The sequence below is a fragment of the Setaria italica genome, chromosome I (assembly GCF_000263155.2).
Source record: "Setaria italica strain Yugu1 chromosome I, Setaria_italica_v2.0, whole genome shotgun sequence".
Classification (NCBI taxonomy): Eukaryota; Viridiplantae; Streptophyta; class Magnoliopsida; order Poales; family Poaceae; genus Setaria; species Setaria italica.
The window spans coordinates 7,508,865-7,522,520 of NC_028450.1; the positions used below are offsets into that span (position 1 = coordinate 7,508,865).

The 13,656-nt window shown below is 43.9% G+C and overlaps 3 pseudogenes; all 3 read left to right on the forward strand.

Annotated features, from left to right (window-relative positions):
• Positions 1 to 976: 976 nt before the first annotated feature.
• Positions 977 to 4,177, forward strand: LOC105913828 (annotated as a pseudogene).
• A 2,629-nt stretch (positions 4,178 to 6,806) lies between these two features.
• LOC101777471 lies at positions 6,807 to 9,409 on the forward strand (annotated as a pseudogene).
• Positions 9,410 to 10,780: 1,371 nt separating this feature from the next.
• Positions 10,781 to 12,638, forward strand: LOC111256957 (annotated as a pseudogene).
• The last annotated feature ends 1,018 nt before the right edge of the window (positions 12,639 to 13,656 follow it).

Sequence of the window (13,656 nt, forward strand, 5' to 3'; positions counted from 1 at the left end):
AGAATATCCGTGGGTCAGTGGGTGGATACAAAGTTTGAAGTGAACCAATCTGCCAATCATCTCCACGCGTGAGCGCGAGACACTGACGAGGAGAATCCACGGCCAGCATGCAGTGCTGTGGACTGTGGAGACGTGAAGGCCGGACGCGTCGTGGTTGGAAACTTTAGCTTCAGAAGATGCGTTCACGCGTATTGTGAATGGGTCTCCTCTTTTTCCAAAAAGCATGCCAGGTCAGGATAGGTGCGTGGTGCTCAGCTGAGCTCCACTTGGTGATCCTATTGTTAAAATGGTCATCACCACCTAGAATGCACTTGTCACTGAAGGGCGGACGCCACTGTAATGCTTTTAAAGATACTTGTTACCAGCTTATTATCCGACGTCGAAGAAGAAGATTCAGAGAAAGCAACATTAGCAAAGTTGATCTGTTTTGTAAATTGTGGCTTAAAATCCAAACTATTAACATACCATGAGAACTTTAAGCCTAGCACATACCTGCATGACAAATATCCAATCAAACACCATGGATCACTTATCCTGTACCCCTTATCATCAACATCAGGTCTATGGGGAGTATTCAGTTCGCAGTCCATGAAAAACATTGGAAACAGAAAGGACTATTACAAGGTTTAGATTATATACAAAGTCCTTTTGCAGATCAAAATACCAATACAACCAACCATGCAAATCTGCAGCGCTTCTCTTTCACTGAAAGAATTGCCACTTCATTCAGTAACCATCAGAGGACAAAGAAAAAACCACAAAAAGGGGTTGACAACCAGAGTCAGAACTCAGTGTCACTGTCAAGAAAGCTCATGCGCATCTAGATTTCAGAACGTGCACTTGCAGAAAAGGCTAAAAGCATCTAATAATGAAAAAATGGGATAAAAGAAAAACTGGATCAAGATACTCATTGGTTGTTGGTGCTATGTATAGAAGGATGTCTTCACGAGGTCCTTGTTGTTTCATGGAAAAGACCATGCAGCCACTTTGGTCTTCATGCAACAACAGAAGGTCGAAAACAATGCACGTACCTTTACTTGGTGTTGCTCTTGTGCTGTTGCTCTTCTTGGCATCTCCTCCCACCTCCTGCAAAGAAGAGGAGAAGACCTCACTCCTCGGGTTCCTCGATGGTCTCTCTCAAAACTCTGGCCTCACCACTTCATGGCAGAATGCAACAAACTGCTGTTTGTGGGAAGGCATCATTTGCAATGTGGACGGCGCTGTCATGGACATTTCACTGACTTCCAGAGGCCTTGAGGGCCACATATCGCCCTCACTTGGCAATCTTACCAGCCTGTTGAGGCTCAACCTCACTGGCAACTCACTCTCTGGTGGACTCCCACTGGAACTGCTGCTATCAAGCAGCATTGCTGTCCTTGATGTCAGCTTCAACAAGCTCAATGGAGAATTCCATGAGCTGCAATCCACCCGTGACAGCATGATGAAGGTAATCAACATCTCAAGTAACTTGTTCACAGGAAATTTTCCATCCACCACAATAGGCAGCATGAAGAATCTGGCTGCTCTCAACATGAGCAATAATTGTTTTACTGGGGAAATTCCAAGCACGCTTTGTGTTGACAAGCCATATTTTGTGGTCCTTGACCTCAGTTACAACCAGTTCCATGGTAGGATACCCACGGAGCTTGGCAATTGCTCTGGTTTGAGAGTGCTTAGGGCTGGCAAGAACCAACTCATTGGGACCCTCCCAGCTGAGCTCTTCAATGTTACCTCACTAGAGCACCTCTCTTTCCCTAAAAACCATTTGCAAGGAACACTTGAGCACGTAGGCAAGCTCAGAAATTTGGTCATCCTTGATCTTGGGTGGAATGGACTAAATGGCAAGATCCCGGATTCTATTGGGCAGCTGAAGAAGCTGGAGGAGCTTCACTTAGACAATAACAACATGTCTGGAGAGCTGCCATCAGCTCTTAGGAATTGCTCAAATCTCACAACCATCATCCTCAAGGACAACAACTTCCAGGGAGAGCTGAAACGTGTCAACTTCTCTACCCTATCTAATCTAAGATTTTTAGATTGCAGGTCAAACAAATTCACTAGCACAATTCCAGCCAGCCTCTACTCTTGCAGCAACCTTATTGCGTTGCGGCTATCTTTCAACAACCTCCATGGTCAATTTTCATTAGGGATAAGCAATCTCAGGTCCCTCAGATTCCTAGCCCTTTCTCACAACAATTTTACGAATATCACAAATGCACTTCAGATCCTCGGTAAGTCAAGGACACTTGCTCTATTGCTAATTGGAGGCAACTTCAAGCATGAGACCATGCCAGACTATGATACATTTTATGGCTTTGAGAATCTTATGTGTCTTGCCATAAATGAATGTTCACTGTATGGACATTTACCTAACTGGCTGGCTAAGCTCAAAAACTTGCGAGGGTTACTATTAGACAACAATAAACTCAGTGGACCAATACCAACCTGGATTGATCGCTTGAACCTCCTTTTCTATCTAGACATATCCAATAATAATCTTACTGGGGATATGCCAACAGCACTCATGGAGATGCCAACACTTCAGTCAGCTCACTCAGATCCAATAGTACTCAAGTTTCCTATTTACCTAACACCATTTCTTCAATACCGTACGACCAGTGGTTTTCCTAAGATGTTGAATCTAGGCAACAACAAATTAACTGGTATGATCCCCCCTCAGATTGGTCAGCTACAAGCACTCCTTACACTCAACTTGAGCTTCAACAACTTACATGGGGAGATCCCACAATCAATCGGCAACCTCACGAATCTGCAGGTGCTAGACTTATCCTACAATGATTTGACCGGTGCAATCCCTTCTTCACTGGAGATGCTTCACTTCCTTTCCAAATTCAACATTTCCAGCAATGATCTAGAAGGGTCCGTTCCAACTGGAGACCAATTCAGCACATTTCCAGATTCTAGCTTTCATCTTAGCGGTGGCCTTTGGTATGTTCTTCGGTGTCGGAGTACTGTACGACCAGATGGTCCTATCCAGATATATTTATTTTGGCTGAAGCTACTTGAATTGAAATGTACTACAACAATGTGCCTTGGCTTACGGTTACAGATATGCAGTGTACGGAACTGAAGCTAGCAATAAACAGCCACAGCTTCAAAGTTCAGCAATGTAATTGAGCGGCTCCTTCAGCAAGAAGATCAAAACCTCTCAAAAGCCTTATCTGTCAACTTACAGATAGATACCCTCTACTCAATGGGTGATCAGTGGAGTCACAGAACTTGTACTGAAATAAACAGAAATTGGAGTATTTAATGACTGAACCATGTTAATGTAATGTTTTAGTGTAACTCTGTCTCTATGTGTTTTTGACAGAACGTGTGACAACAATTACAGCAATTACTCTCTAACATCTGTGAATTGATGTGGTAACTGAGTTAACAAAGTGAGGGAACAGATATTCTAATATATCTTGGAGACCAGTGTGTTAAATCTTCTTGCTCCAAACTACTAATGCAAACTAAGGATGGAACCAAAATTGGGTGCAATAATGTCCAAGCCGAAGCTGATGCTATAGAAATTGTAAATGTGTGCACGGAACAGAGTCAAATATGGAATGAAGCTACAGCAATCTTCATAGAGTGCTCGGAAATAAAAGATAAGATGGGAGAGTTCGGTTTACTCATTGTGCAAGAGAAGCAAATAGTGCGGCTCATGATATAGATAGATTTTGTTTTTTACATAAGATTGAATGTAATTGGGTCATATTTTATCATTAGTAGGATCGTGGACTATGTAACTGTTTTTTTGATAATTGATTTTGTTGGCTTTTCCTAAAAAAAGAGATGGAACCTAACTACCTAAATAAGCTACCTACATTTGCCAGACCAGGACAAAAGGAATCTAAACTCCGCAACAAGCTAGTAGCAAACATCAAGCAAAGTTTCAAAAGCAATAATGCCCGCAGATTTATCCAACAGAGATAGCAGGTGCCCGCAACCGCGAGAGCTAACGAACCCTAGATCACATGCCCAACTTTGGACTAAGGACACGGATTGGGAGAGAGCAGCTACTAAATGACCCCCAAAAGATCTTCAGCGTACTAGTTACCTCTGGAGCGCAACGCGCTGTATGTAACCCTAGGCCATCTGGAGCGCCGCCGCTAGCCACGGCGGGGTACGCCACTTGGCGTTGAAGCCCCCGAGCCGAGGGGCCTCAGCGGGGGGAGCCCCCTATACAGCTTCCGGAAGATGAATAAGCTATACGGCGCACGGCCCACCATGGCCCATCTATCCAGCAGCTTGAGTTTACAGCCCATACAGAGAGCAACAGTAATATCACATGGGTAGTGCACGTAGCGAAAAAGCATATGCACAACACGGAAGCATCATATCGCAACTCGCAACCTAGAAAAAACACATGGGAATTGTTTTGTATTTTATTTCTTATATTTTCTTTTATTTTTCTACTCCAGTCCTAGTATAACTATATTCAACATTTTTAGCAAACTGATTCAACATTTGGAAAAATTAATTCAATACTTTGAAAAAACTAATTCAACAATTTTTGAAAAATATTGAATTAGTATATAAGAAATGTTGAAATAATATATTCAAAATGTTGAAACCTGAAAATAAAAAATTTATAATAACATATTGGACCTCATTGTTTTGCATTAATTTAAACATCAAACGGATTTGAAATTGAATATACGGTTTAAGAGAAAAGAGCATTCAAAGTTTGAAATTCGTAAACATCCTATCCAACTTCCACCCATTCCCGTGCATGTAGTTGCCTGTCGCAAAGCGTTCTGTTGCGTGCCTGCTGCGCACATGGCCCGCCTCCGTGTGATAAATCTCAACCATCTCACCAATCTCAAACAGTGGAAATTTCATAAGAAAAAAATCCGGAAGTTACGTAGGATTCCCGCTTGGCGGTGAGGCGCCGCGCGTAGCCGTGGAATTTGCAGGAGGCAAGATGGGCTAGGCCGCGAGAGGTAAGGACAAATGGCCTGTGAAGATGAACGGTGATTTATCTTTTTTTTGAAAGGAGATGAATGGTGATTTAGGTGACGAATGATGATGATTGTTTCCATTTTGGATCGTAAAAAACACCCAACAAACAGGTAGTTTTTTTTTCAGCTTCCACAATCTGCAATTCTAATTGTAATTTCTATTCTTATATTGAATATTAATTAAAACTGCCAAATATTTACTTATTTTGATGTAGAAAATAAGGATAACGGTTGGAATTCTAAAGATGGATGTGATACTTGTTTATAATAGCAAACACAAAATTCTGGGGTTTTTTTACACATCAATGCATAGATAATATACTGATTTTTTTTTTCAAGAACTCTCCTGGGCAAAGCATTATAATACACTGATTTGTAGAGGTATTACTGTTATATCGTCAGAAACTCAGAATAGTTTTACATGCATTCATTTTATTAAAGAAAAAACATAGCACATGATTTATGCCACGGACAAAAGTAAAAAACAATCCATGGTGAAGTAACAACTGGTGAAAAAATATCTTTGATATATGTGTTGGTTCACTGCTGCCTTGACGAGCATTCTGCTCTTCCTGGTGCGCAAACGGATGAGGTTTCACAGCCACTCAGGTCAGCAGCGACCGTGGAGGGGGGATGCAGCACCCATCAGCCGGAATAAGGCTCACCCACCATCTTCTTTTAATCTGCTTCACCAAACCTGCCAAAGATTCAAAGAAAATAAAAAAAGTTGGTGAGTCACGAAGATATAAAAGTTCTCAAGGAAAAAGGAAAGAAGAAGAGAATCAAAAGGTACGCCGAATTGACTGGCCACTTTCTTACCCTTTTACACGAAATTCCCGAGCAACCAATTATGAACCATCACTTGTTCAAAGGCTCCATATTGTTGTCACTATGGTAACTAACGCAAGTATATGCATGAATTATGCACGTGCCAACACTATCTTCCAATACATTGCGATGGCATCTTCTCTTTTCCAAAAGCTGGATCGGATCGGATCGGATCAGGATAGGTGTGTGTGCCTAGCTGAGCTTCCACTTGGTGATCCTGCAGTTAGAATTGTCACCAAAATCACCTAGAATGCACTTGCTAATGGCAGGCAGGTGTCACTCTATGGTTGTAAAGATACTTGTTCGCAAGTTTTATTTTTCCTGCGTTGAAAATAAGCATAAGAGAAATTAAAGCTAAAATTTGCAGAGTTATTTGACATGCTCTCTTAAACTGTAGCTTCTAACACGAGAGAGCAGATGATAAGAATTTTAAGTTTAGAACATAAGTATAAGTCATGCATGTCTACTCAATCTAGGACTGGATCACTTATCCTTGCTTCCCTTATAAGGGATGCATTCAAAATCCAATAGTTTTGGTCTTTGACGCTTCACTACATTTATAAATTTGTTTTGGTGAATCTGTCCATGAACAACCATGGAAAACGAAAAACTATTACAAGGTTCAGATCATATACAACCAACCACAAAGTAAAACGTCTTTACCAATACAACATTTGCATGTATCAATATATGTACATGCGTAGCAAATAGTTTCTGCGGCTTTAATTTTGCAAATGAAATACTAATACAAGCTTGCAAATCTGTAGTGCCTCTCACTCACCAAAAGAATTGCTACTTTGTTCAGTAACCACGATAGATAAAGACTAAGAAAACACAATAGAATTGAAAACCAGATTTTGTGCTTGCTGCAAGCACCGAATCATAAAGAAAGTAAAAGCAATGTTGGATCAACATCGTCACGTGCGTCTCAATATTCGTTTTCTGGTGTTTTATTTATAGCAGGCTGCAGGCCCGCTTTGGAAGACCTACGTTGTATAATGGAAAAGACCACGCAGCAACTCCGTTCTTCAAACAACAGAAAACACATGACTATACTTGGTGTTGCTCTTGTGCTGTTGCTCTTCTTGCCCTCTCTCGTCATCTCCTGCAAAGAAGAGGAGAAGACCTCCCTCCTCGGGTTCCTTGATGGTCTCTCTCAAAACTCTGGCCTCACCACTTCATGGCAGAATGACAAACTGCTGTTTGTGGGAGGGCATCATTTGCAACGTGGATGGCACTGTTACTGATATCTCACTGGTTTCCATGGGCCTTGAGGGGCACATATCACCCTCACTTGGCAGTCTTACCGGCCTGTTGAGGCTCAACCTGTCTGGCAACTCACTCTCCGGTGCGCTCCCACCAGAACTGCTGCGGTCCAGCAGCATTGTCATCCTCGATGTTAGCTACAACAAGCTCGATGGAGACTTCGACGAGCTGCCATCCACCCCTGACCAGGCAATGAAGGTAGTCAACATCTCAAGTAACTTATTCACAGGATCTTTTCTATCTACCACACTAGAGGGCATGAAGAATCTGGCCGCTCTCAACATGAGCAATAATAGCTTTACCGGGAAAATTCCAAGCACGGTTTGTGTTGACAAGCCATTTTTTGTGGTGCTTGATCTCAGTTACAACCAATTTCACGGTGACATACCCCCAGAGCTTGGTAACTGCTCTGTATTGAGAGTGCTTAAGGCTGGCCAGAACCAACTCAGTGGGACCCTCCCTGCTGAGCTCTTCAAGGCCACCTCATTAGAGCACCTCTCGTTCCCTAATAACCATTTGCAAGGAACACTTGATCCTGAGCATGTAGTCAAACTCAGCAAATTGGTTATCCTTGATCTTGGGGGGAATGGGCTATATGGCAAAATCCCAGATTCTATTGGGGAGCTCAAGAGGCTGGAGGAGCTTCACTTAGACTATAACAACATGTCTGGAGAGCTGCCATCAGCTCTGGGCAATTGCTCAAATCTCACAACCCTCATCCTCGAGGGCAACTTCTTCCACGGCAAACTAAGTAATGTCAATTTCTCCACCCTATCTAATCTAAATTTTTTAGATTTTAGATCAAACAGGTTCTTTGGCACAGTTCCAGATAGCCTCTACTCTTGCAGCAACCTTATTGCGGTGCGGCTATCCTTCAACAACCTCCATGGTCAAATTTCGTCGAGAATAAACAATCTCAAATCCCTCAAATACCTAGCGCTTTCTCATAACAACTTTACAGATATCACAAAAATGCTTCGGATCCTCAGTTCCTCAACTAATCTCACTCTCTTGATACTTGGGGGCAACTTCAAGCATGAGACCATTCCAGACTATGATATATTTTATGGCTTTAAGAATCTCATGGGACTTGCCCTAAATGACTGTTCACTCTACGGAAATTTACCAAAGTGGCTGTCAAAGCTAAAAAAATTGCGAGCATTGCTTTTATACAACAATCAACTCAGTGGACCAATACCAGCATGGATTAATAGCTTAAACTTCCTTTTCTATATAGACGTATCGAATAACAGTCTTAACGGAGATATACCAACAGCACTGATGGAGATGCCAATGCTCGAGTCATTAGCCAACTCAGACGTAATTATATTTAAGTTCCCTCTGTATATGTATCGATTTCTTCAATACCGTACTACCAGTGGTTTCCCTAGAATGCTTAATCTTGGCTATAATAAATTTACTGGTGTAATCCCCCCACAGATTGGCCAGTTAAAAGAACTCCTTACACTCAACCTGAGCTTCAATAACTTATATGGGAAGATACCACAATCAATTGGCAACATCACGAATCTGCAGGTGCTAGACTTGTCCTACAACAATCTGACCGGTGCAATCCCTTCCACTTTGGACAAGCTTCACTTCCTATCCGAACTCAACGTTTCCAACAATGATCTAGAAGGCCCCGTTCCAACTGGAGGCCAGTTCAGCACATTTCCAGATTCTAGCTTTGTTGGAAACCCAAAGTTGTGCAGCCCTATGCTGGTGCACCATTGTAGTTCAGCAGATGCAGCTCCGGCCCCCAATGTCTCCACAGAACACTACATTGACAAGGTCATCTTTGCGATTGCCTTTGGTATGTTCTTTGGAGTAGGAGTGCTATATGACCAGATGGTTTTATCCAGATACATCTATTTTGACCGGATCATTGTTGCCATCATCTCCAGCTACAATAGGCTGTAATAACGTGTCCTAGCTTATGGATATGCAATGGACAGAAACTAACCTTAGCAACAAATAGCCAGAGCACCGTGATGGCTATCAGATCGAAGCATGTGATGCATCCGGCAGCAAGTGACCTGATTTGCCATGTTCAAAGTTTATTAGTCATGTTCAGTAGTCGTGCCCTCTGCTTGGAAAAGGGAGAAATAAGAGGATAGGAATGAAACAGACTGATTGCAAGGCGTGGAACAATTTATGCTGAAATAAACAAGAACTGGTATGTTTAGTCGGTGACCAATGTCAGGGTTACGTGTTTATATATGTTCTCCGAGAATGTGTAACTAAATGTTTTGTATTTACAGTATCTACTTTGTATCATCTGTGAAATTATGTTGTAATAATCGTGCCATCAAAATGAGTGACAAAAACCTACTACCTATTAATAGAGCACTGTATTAATCATCTTATTCCAATTTCGAAAGTCCAAACGAAACGAGCAGCTTAGACATGATCATGGGACCTAAAAGATCTCAAATTTTGCAGCAAGCCAACAAGCACCTAAGCTATCCAGTTAGAAGGCCCGAAAGCAATCTCCAGAAATTTATGTAATGCAATTAACATAGGTAGCAGATACATGAACGGCAAGAACTACTATACTAACCCTAGATGATCACACGGATTGAGAGGCAGCTCCCTGCATAATCTGTGCAAGACCTTCGCCGCACCATTCGCCTCTCGAGTGCAGCGAGGTAGCTGTGCTCCGGAGCCACCCCCACCGCCCACCCCTCCGGCCGCCGCCCGCCGCTGCGCCGCGCGTGATGCCGATTGCCGTGCGCTTCGTTTTCGCGTAGGGCGTAAGGAGACAAACTGGGCCGGTATGGGCCATGCTGCCAGGACACAGTTGAGCTCAGTCAGAATGGGCCGATGGGTAGGGGAACGGGTAATTGATTTGCCTCGGTTCAAATGGGCTGTCATCAGGCCCATGAGTGCTAGTGCTAGACTCGATCGTGGCAGACTGGCAGCGACATATGAGCTGAGCTTTGGCCTCTGGGTCTCTGGGAGAGCAACATTTGCAAAGCTGCTTGCGGTAGTGACGGCACCTCTCAATAAATCTGTGGCTGGCGAAAGCTTCCGTCCTTGAACAGCCTTGGAGCGGTGAGGTAATGTTTATTGCAAAATGTATAGATTCTTTTTTGAGAAAATACAAGGGGAAATGAAAGAAAGGAAAAGGCGTCAGAGACCTGTGGTTACCTGTTTTCCATTTGCTGTTTCCAAATGTGCCAAACAGACATCATAATTGATGTGTAAAAATATATGCAGTTTGAACTTTTCCAGTCCTAATACACCCCTACAAAAGGAAATGTAGGGAGTAGATGTAGATTGTACCGAACCTAGAAAATCTATGCATCACAACATCACTTCTTTCTCACCAAAAAGAACTGTTACATAATTCAGTAGTTACAAAGGTTGCACACCCGCAAAAATGGCTTACAACTAGAAAGAGAAATCATGGTGCCATGTAAAAAAGAAAACCACAGGTTTCAAAGTTCAGTTCCTCGCAAAAGAAAAAAAAAAAGAAGGTTTCCAATGTCGGTAAGATTTCCAATTTTGAATGGGGGAATCCAAATACCACATCAAGAACCTAACACATGCTTTGCAAAGGTGTTGGTGCACTTCAGTAAAGGTGAAAGCCTCTAATCATCCAAAAGCTGAAAGCATTGTTGGACAAATCTGCTTGCATGATTTTCCACTATCAGGCTGCTGGTCTTTATTTATATGCTCAAGAATCTGATTCCTTAGCAGTTCCATGGAAAACACAATGCAGTCACTCCATTCTTCATGGAACAACAAAAGAACCAGATTGCCGCCGCCCATACATTTACTTGGTCTAGCTCTCCTGCTATTGCCCTCCTTACCATCTCCCACCAGCTCCTGCACAAAACAAGAGAAGGTCTCCCTCCTCAGGTTCCTCGAAGGGCTCTCCCAAGACTCTGGCCTCACTGCTTCTTGGAGGAATGACACAAATTGCTGCATGTGGAAGGGCATCATCTGCGATGCAGATGACGCTGTCAAGGAGATCTCGCTGGCTTCCATGAGCCTCGAGGGGCGCATCTCATCAGCGTCGCTGGGAAATCTCACCAGCATGTTAAGTCTCAACCTGTCATGCAACTCACTCTCCGGTGACCTCCCAGAAGAACTATTGTTGTCAAGAAGCATGGTTGTCTTTGATGTCAGCTTCAACAACCTAAATGGTGACCTCCACAAGCTGCCATCGACAACTGGACGGCCTATGCAGGTAATCAACATCTCAAGCAACAGGTTTGCAGGACAAATTCCGTCCACCACATTGGAGAGCATGGAGAATCTTGTTGCTATCAACATGAGCAATAACAGCTTCACTGGGAAAATTCCCAGTACCATATGTGCAAAAAACCATTCTTTTCAGTGCTTGACCTCAGTTTTAACCAATTCAACGGAAGTATACCTGTGGGGCTCGGCTCATGCTCTGCGCTGAGAGTGCTTAAGGCCGGCCACAACAAACTCACCGGGACCCTGCCAGATGAGCTCTACAATGCCACCTCTCTAGAGCATCTCTCTTTTCCAAACAACCGTTTGCAAGGAGCACTCAGTCCCGAGTATATAGTCAAAAGCAATAATTTAGTTATCCTTGATCTTGCAGAGAATGAACTCACCGGCGAGATCCCCGCTAATATTGGGCAGCTCAACAGACTGGAGGAGCTTCACTTAGAGTGCCATCAACTCTAAGCAAATGCTCAAAGCTCAGAACCATCATTCTCCGAGGCAACAGCTTCCATGGAGAGCTGAATAATGTCAACTTCTCCACCTTATCCGACCTCAAAATTTTAGATTTTATGTTAAACAAGTTCACTGGTACAGTTCCTGAGAGCCTATACTTTTGCAGCAATCTTATTGCGCTGCGACTATCTTCCAACAACTTCCATGGTCAGTTTTCCCCAAGACTAGGCAATCTCAAGTCCCTCAAGTTTCTATCCCTTACAAACAACTCCTTCACAAATATCACAAATGCCCTTCAGGTCCTCAAGAGTTCTTGGAACCTTACAACTTTGCTAATTGGTACCAACTTCAAAGGTGAGGCCATGCCAGAAGATGAAACAATAGATGGTTATCAGAATCTTCAGGTTCTTTCCATAGCTGATTGCTCATTGTCAGGAAAAATACCTCACTGGCTATCAAAGGTGAAAAAATTGAGAGAGTTACTTTTATCCAACAACCAACTCACTGGACCGATACCTGCCTTGTAGGGGAGATCCCAAAAGCACTGATGGAGCTACCGATGCTAAAATCTGAGAAGAGTGCGGATGGTTCAGATCAAGTACTTCTGTTGCCTGTTTATTGGAGTCCATCTCTCCAATACTACAGGACCAATTATTGCCCTAAACTGCTGAATCTAGGCAACAATAAATTCAGTGGTGTGATTCCAATGGAGATTGGTCATTTGAAAGGACTCGCAGCACTCAACCTGAGTTTCAACAACTTACACGGGGAGGTTCCACAATCAAACTGCAACCTCACAAACCTGCGGGTGCTGGAATTGTCCAACAACCATCTGACAGGTGAAATCCCTGCTGCACTGGAGAACCTTCACTTCCTTTCTTTTTTTTTCTAGAATACGCAGGAGAGCTGCGTATCTTTGTATTAAGAAGAAAGTAACGATAAGAAGTTATTACATCGCGGGCCGACCGGGCGCACGCACACGGAACATTCTTCCCTTAGCGATTATACAGAAAATTATACAACTAATCAATTACGCTAGGAGCGTGGAAATGTTATGGGTGTGCCCCTCCTTCTCCTGATGTAGGCCCCAAGAGGGGGTGGTGTTTAGCACCTGCACTACACCGTATGTCCTGGAAGGTGTCCGGCTTGTGCTTGTCGATCAGGCCCGTCATGGCAGCGTCCAGCTCCTTCTCTAAGTCCACCGCCTTCTCCATATACTTTTTCTTAATCTTCATCTTCTTCCCCTGGGTGGTTTTGATCAGCTCATCCTGCTCGGCCTCAAACTCCGCCACGCCCTTCACCTCGCCGTCAATATTTGTTGGGAACTGGATCTTCGTTTCCTGGACACAGACGGTGGAGGCGTTTGCGTCCCTCGGTACTAAGCACAGAGCCACTCGGCAGCAGCGCGCGTTCAAGCCGCGCATGTTCGACACCAATATATTGAGATTCGCTGTATCCATGGAGCGTGATCGCAACCGATTGTGTTGCTTGCCGTGCCGACAGTCACGCGCTCACCGTTCCTGCGCTGGCCGCGATCTGCATGAGCTGATCATCAGTCAGATTATTGGCTAGTGGAAAGATGTCTCTGAGCGCCGCAAAGTGTTGCGGCTGCATCGTAGTCCTTAGGAACTTGTCGAAATCCTTTGCGACGGCATGGTCATCGTCGGCATCTCGATCAATTACCTCTAATTTTCGCATGGCGAGCACCTCACCCTTTTTAGAAGGCCGGATAGTGATGTTCAATGGCTGGCTGGCGAGGCGGCCACTTCGCCTTGGCGTCGGCGTCGCGCTCTCGGCTGGCGCTCTGGCTGGTGGCCAGTCCACGAGGGGGAGGGGGGGGGGGGGCAGCGTAGCTAGACGGATGCTGTTCAGGAATGCTGCGGCCTTTGTTTGGGTTGCGTCGCGTTCATCGTCGTTCCTCACCGATGCCGGT